Source organism: Hippocampus comes, unplaced genomic scaffold, assembly GCF_001891065.2.
Source record: "Hippocampus comes isolate QL1 unplaced genomic scaffold, H_comes_QL1_v1.1 scaffold442, whole genome shotgun sequence".
Classification (NCBI taxonomy): Eukaryota; Metazoa; Chordata; class Actinopteri; order Syngnathiformes; family Syngnathidae; genus Hippocampus; species Hippocampus comes.
In genome coordinates this window covers 4722-10432 of record NW_017804801.1, presented here as the reverse complement: position 1 = coordinate 10432, position 5711 = coordinate 4722, and the positions used below count along the sequence as shown (strand labels likewise).

At 42.0% G+C, this 5711-nt stretch overlaps 7 non-coding genes across 7 annotated transcripts; all 7 read right to left on the bottom strand.

Moving 5' to 3' along the window:
- Positions 1–2400: 2400 nt before the first annotated feature.
- trnaf-gaa (transfer RNA phenylalanine (anticodon GAA)) lies at positions 2401–2473 on the bottom strand. The gene has a single exon. It is a non-coding gene; the product is annotated as a tRNA-Phe (tRNA).
- Positions 2474–2591: 118 nt separating this feature from the next.
- Positions 2592–2664, bottom strand: trnaf-gaa (transfer RNA phenylalanine (anticodon GAA)). Its single transcript has one exon. It is a non-coding gene; the product is annotated as a tRNA-Phe (tRNA).
- A 132-nt stretch (positions 2665–2796) lies between these two features.
- Positions 2797–2869, bottom strand: trnaf-gaa (transfer RNA phenylalanine (anticodon GAA)). The gene has a single exon. It is a non-coding gene; the product is annotated as a tRNA-Phe (tRNA).
- Positions 2870–3137: 268 nt separating this feature from the next.
- Positions 3138–3210, bottom strand: trnaf-gaa (transfer RNA phenylalanine (anticodon GAA)). Its single transcript has one exon. It is a non-coding gene; the product is annotated as a tRNA-Phe (tRNA).
- A 130-nt stretch (positions 3211–3340) lies between these two features.
- Positions 3341–3413, bottom strand: trnaf-gaa (transfer RNA phenylalanine (anticodon GAA)). The gene has a single exon. It is a non-coding gene; the product is annotated as a tRNA-Phe (tRNA).
- Positions 3414–3955: 542 nt separating this feature from the next.
- On the bottom strand, positions 3956–4028 carry trnaf-gaa (transfer RNA phenylalanine (anticodon GAA)). Its single transcript has one exon. It is a non-coding gene; the product is annotated as a tRNA-Phe (tRNA).
- Positions 4029–4156: 128 nt separating this feature from the next.
- Positions 4157–4229, bottom strand: trnaf-gaa (transfer RNA phenylalanine (anticodon GAA)). Its single transcript has one exon. It is a non-coding gene; the product is annotated as a tRNA-Phe (tRNA).
- Positions 4230–5711: the final 1482 nt, after the last annotated feature.

Sequence of the window (5711 nt, the reverse complement as noted above, 5' to 3'; positions counted from 1 at the left end):
ACAGGTATGTGCAAGAAACTGGACTCCTTGGCCAAAAAGAAGAGCATGTCGATCCTGAAGGATTGGGTACAAAGTTTGAAGTGCCATTTGTACTGGTGTGCACTTTCCTCCCAAACACCGGAGGAAAAGAAGCAGAAGTGGCTGCCATGTGTGGACCACCTGCAGAACGTGCACGATAGTTGTTTACATCCTCCAATTACTAGAGAAAAAACGTGGCTATTACCAGGTATTTTTATTTTTTTTAGATGTTGCCTGCTAGTTAACCCTAAAAAATAGAAATATTGTCATACCTTGTATTTTTTATATACTGTACTGAAGTCAATGTCGCAGTGGTGGAACTCCTGACAAAGACCATGTTTGTCAACAATGTCATGAAGATGTCTCACCTCGGACAGACCAGTGGCGTGGAAGCTTTTCACAGTGTGGTGAATCACTTTGCCCCAAAGATGTACCACTTCTCGTACAAAGCAATAAAAAGCAGGTGTGTTAAAGAAAACTGATATGCATGAAATGTAGACTATAGTGAAATGTAGAACCTTGAGCGATAAAGTTTTTTCATCGCAATTTGACAATTTTTTAAAATAAGATAAGGCATTTTTTGTTCTATTCCAGAATAATTCTTGTTGCTATGCATTATAATGAAAATGCTGGCAGACCACAGAAAGTAACAAAGGAAGGAAGACACTCCTACTGTGTCGTTTATCCCAAATATAAGAGTGGTGGGTATTCTCTGAAAACGATACTGGTGGATGCAACTTATGGTAAGTTACGAAATAAAAAGCAATTCCAGGCAGATGCATGACATACTGAGTACAAAGAAAGTCATTAAAAAAAGTCAAAAAATGATTTGCTTCAAAGAATACTCATGTACCGAGTAGGCAAACTGCTTGAGCATGAAGTCTGATTATTTTTTTTCAACAATGTCATCAGATCGACAAAAACATAAAATTATGTGCACATGCCTGCATCTTCAAATCCGAAAAATAATACCAGCCTATATCTTACCAATCTTGATGGGTCTTGTCTCCATTCCATGTCAGGTCGTCTGGGCACATTGTTTGCATCCTGATAAGTGTCTGGCTCTTACATGTAAGGTACAACATGTAAAATTCCAACCTCCTCTTCTTCCTCCAACTCTTCAAAAACTTGGATATCCTCACTTGCGCTCTATCGATTGCTTGTATCGCTTTTTGAATCATTGTTTTAAATGCTTTGCATTTCGGCCGTATGGAGACCTGCCATCGCTGTTCTCCATGTGACGTATCACTTCCGGGTTCCTCCCCTTTCAGGCTGGAACTTCTGAAAATCAATTATTTTGTCAAATATACAACATAAAAATTATTTTTTCATGCTTTATTTGGTGGACAATGTTTAAGTACTTTCATTGTGACCCTATTTGTCATTTCATGAAATTATTTCACACTTGGCCTTTAAGTATTCTCAATGCTCATTGACTGCCAAACAGCATGAGATTAACCCCCAAAACACAATTTTGTTGGAAAAAATTATGTTAATGAAGGCCTTTTCACCAGTCAATCAATGGGATCTTTTCGGCCAGAGTCACATTGTCGTCCAATAATCAGAACAAAAACAAGTCCTGTGCCTCACATGCCAAAAACCGGGTTGGATCCTGGTACCTTTCGATCTTCAGTCTAACGCTGTCCCAATTGAGCTATTTCAGCCTCTCGTGGCATTAACTTGGGCCTTTTCACCAGTCGATTCATGGGATCTTATCGGCCAAAATCACAACAGCAAGTCAAAGGACACAGCGTCATACAGTAATCGCAACAAAGAAATGAATTCTGTACCTAACATGCCGAAACACGGGTTTGAAACAGGGAAGTTTAGATGTTCAGACGAACTCTCTCCCAACTGAGGTATTTCGGCCTCTTGTGGAGCTTCCTCAGGCATTTTCACCAGTCGATTAACAGGATCTTATCGGCCAAAATCACAAAAGTGTGTCAAAGGACACATTGAAGTCCAGTAATTGCATGAAAGAAAAGTTTCTGTGCCTCACATATCGAAACAAGGACATTCAGATCTTCAGTCTAACGCTCTCCCAACTGAGCTATTTCGGCCTCTTGTGGAGTTTCTTCAGACTTTTCACCAGTCAGGTAATGGGATCTTACCAGCCGAAATCTCAACAGGGAGTCACAGCACACATCGTTGTACGACAATCGCAACAAAGAATCAATTCCTGTTGCTCACGTGACGAAACCTGGGTTTGAACCAGAAAACTTAACATCTTCAGTCTTACACTCTCCCAACTGAGCTATTTCAGCCTCTTGCAGCTTTAACTAGTCAATCAATGGGATCTTATTGGCCAAAATCACAACAGCAAGTCAGAGGACACATCATGAACCAGTAATCGCAAATAAGAAATGAATTCTGTGCCTCACATGCCGAAACCCGGGTTTGAACCAGGGACCTTTAGATCTTCAGTCTAACGCTCTCCCAACTGAGCTATTTCAGCCTCTTGCAGCTTTAACTAGTCAATCAATGGGATCTTATTGGCCAAAATCACAACAGCAAGTCAGAGGACACATCATGAACCAGTAATCGCAAATAAGAAATGAATTCTGTGCCTCACATGCCGAAACCCGGGTTTGAACCAGGGACCTTTAGATCTTCAGTCTAACGCTCTCCCAACTGAGCTATTTCAGCCTCTTGTAGAACTTCTTCAGCCCTTTTCACCAGTCAATTAACGGGATCTTCTCGGCCAAAATCACAACAGCAAGTCAGAGGACACATCATGAACCAGTAATCGCAAATAAGAAATGAATTCTGTGCCTCACATGCCGAAACCCGGGTTTGAACCAGGGACCTTTAGATCTTCAGTCTTACACTCTCCCAACTGAGATATTTCAGCCTCTTGCAGCTTTAACTAGGCCCTCTTAACCAGTCAATTAATGGGACCTTATCGGACAAAATCACAAAAGTGAGTCAAAGGACACATTGAAGTCCAGTAATTGCATGAAAGAAAACGTTTCTGCGCTTTCCATGCCAAAAACAAGGGTTGAACCAGAAACCTTAAGATCTTCAGTGTAACAATCTACCAACTTCGCTATATTGGCCTCTTCTGGTATTAACTAAGCGTACCGTAAATCGCAACAAAGAAATGAATTCTAAGCCTCACATGCCGAAACCCGGGTTTGAACCAGGGACCTTTAGATCTTCAGTCTAACGCTCTCCCAACTGAGCTATTTCGGCCTCTGTGGAGCTTCTTCACCCCTTTTCACCAGCCAATTAATGGGATCTTCTCGGCCAAACTCAAATGTGATTCAGAGGACACATCGTTGTACAGTAAATCGCAACAAAGAAATGAATTCTGTGCCTCACATGCCGAAACCCGGGTTTGAACCAGGGACCTTTCAATCTTCAGTCCAACGCTCTCCCAACTGAGCTATTTCGGCCTCTGTGGAGCTTCTCCAGCCCTTTTCACCAGTCAATTAACGGGATCTTTTCGGCCAAAATCTCAACAGCAAGTCAGAGGACACATCATGGTCCAGTAATCGCAAGAAAGAAATGAATTCTGTGCCTCACATGCCGAAACCCGGGTTTGAACACGGGACCTTTAGACCTTCAGTCTAACCCTCTCCCAAGTGAGCTATTTCGGCCTCTTGCAGAACTTCTTCAGCCCTTTTCACCAGTCAATTAACGGGATCTTATCGGCCAAAATCACAACAGCAAGTCAGAGGACACATCAAGGTCCAGTAATCGCAAAAAATAAATGAATTCTGTGCCTCACATGCCGAAACCCGGGTTTGAACACGGGACCTTTAGACCTTCAGTCTAACCCTCTCCCAAGTGAGCTATTTCGGCCTCTTGCAGAACTTCTTCAGCCCTTTTCACCAGTCAATTAACGGGATCTTATCGGCCAAAATCACATCAGCAAGTCAGAGGACACATCGTGGTCCAGTAAATCGCAACAAAGAAATGAATTCTGTGCCTCACATGCCGAAACCCGGGTTTGAACGAGGGATCTTTAGATCTTCAGTCTAACGCTCTCCCAACTGAGATATTTCGGCCTCTGTGGAGCTTCTTCACCCCTTTTCACCAGTCAATTAATGGGATCTTCTCGGCCAAACAAAAGTGATTCACAGGACACATCGTTGTACAGTAAATCGCAACAAAGAAATGAATTCTGTGCCTCACATGCCAAAACCCGGGTTTGAACCAGGAACCTTTAGATCTTCAGTCCAACGCGCGCCCAACTGAGCTATTTCGGCCTCTGTGGAGCTTCTGCAGCCCTTTTCACCAGTCAATTAACGGGATCTTATCGGCCAAACACAACAGCAAGTCAGAGGACACATCGTGGTCCAGTAATCGCAACAAAGAAATGAATTCTGTGCCTTACATGCCGAAACCTGGGGTTGAATGAGGGACCTTTAGATGCTCAGTGTAACGCTGTCCCAACTGAGCTATTTTGGCCTCTTGTGGAGTTTCCTCAGGCCCTTCCACCAGTCGATTAATGGGTTCTTATTGGCCAAAATCACAACAGCAAGTCAAAGGACACAGCGTCATCCAGTATTTGCAACAAAGAATCAATTCCTATTCCTCCTCCTTATAGCTTTAACTAGGCCCTCTTAACCAGTCAATTAATGGGATCTTATTGGCCAAAATCACAAAAGTAAGTTAAAGGACACATTGAAGTCCAGTAATTGCATGAAAGAAAAAGTTTCTGTGCTTTCCATGCGTAAATTGATTAAATGCTCTAATGCAGGGGTGTCAAACTCATTTTTGTCCCTTGGAGGGCCGTTATGAATTTTGGGAAACCATACAAATGTTTAATCCCCTCCACATGTTGCATACACAGCGCACAATAAATTGATGAATAACTCGTTTTAAAATAAGAAGTCAACAATCATGACTGTTGTTGTGGATTATATTTGACAATTTGAAATTTTGGTTCAGACTTTTGCAAGCATCATGGAATTTGACATTTCTGATTTGCATTCGTGGGCCACATAAAATGATTTGGCGGGCCAGATCTGGCCCCTGGGCCTTGACGTTGACATCTGTGCTCTAATGTAAGGGAATACTGATTTTGAGTATGAGATTAGATTGACTTTTTCTTTTCAGATGACGAAATGCTAAATGAACAATCGATGACAATTTTCATAAAAATCAAGTTAAAACTCACAAAAAACAAGGGGTGGGACTTGCTTAGGTTTTTTATTTATTATTTTTTGTACTTCTTACTTCCTCTGAACATGGAAATTGTGTTGAATATCCTATTTGTATTTTTTTTTCTTCATTTTTTTAACTTCCCTTGACTTGCTGCCAAATTTCTGTTATCTGTTTCGATGTTCAATCAACAAACAACCCAAAGAAGACCCTTGTGAGGACAAGCAGATCAGAAAATGGATGGATGGATGTCCCATGCCTCAATAACAATGTTTGTAATGCATGCTTGTCTTTTGCTTGTCCAACCTGAAATGAGCATTGCATAACTGACTGTACAGGGTGGGCTCAATTTTGGACAGTTTCCTTCAACTGTGTGTGCGTGTGCGTGTGTGTTTGCACGTGCGTGATCGGGTCGTTCGTGAGAAGGTAGTCGCTTCAAAAGTCGATCTTTGGCCAAAAAAGTGTGTTTGTGTGCACACGCGTGCGCGTGGAAGGGTATTTTGTGGCTCTTTGCAGTAACACAGTAAAAAAATTGGCTCTTCGTCTCTGACTGGTTGGCCACCCCTGATGTAAACAATGCAGAG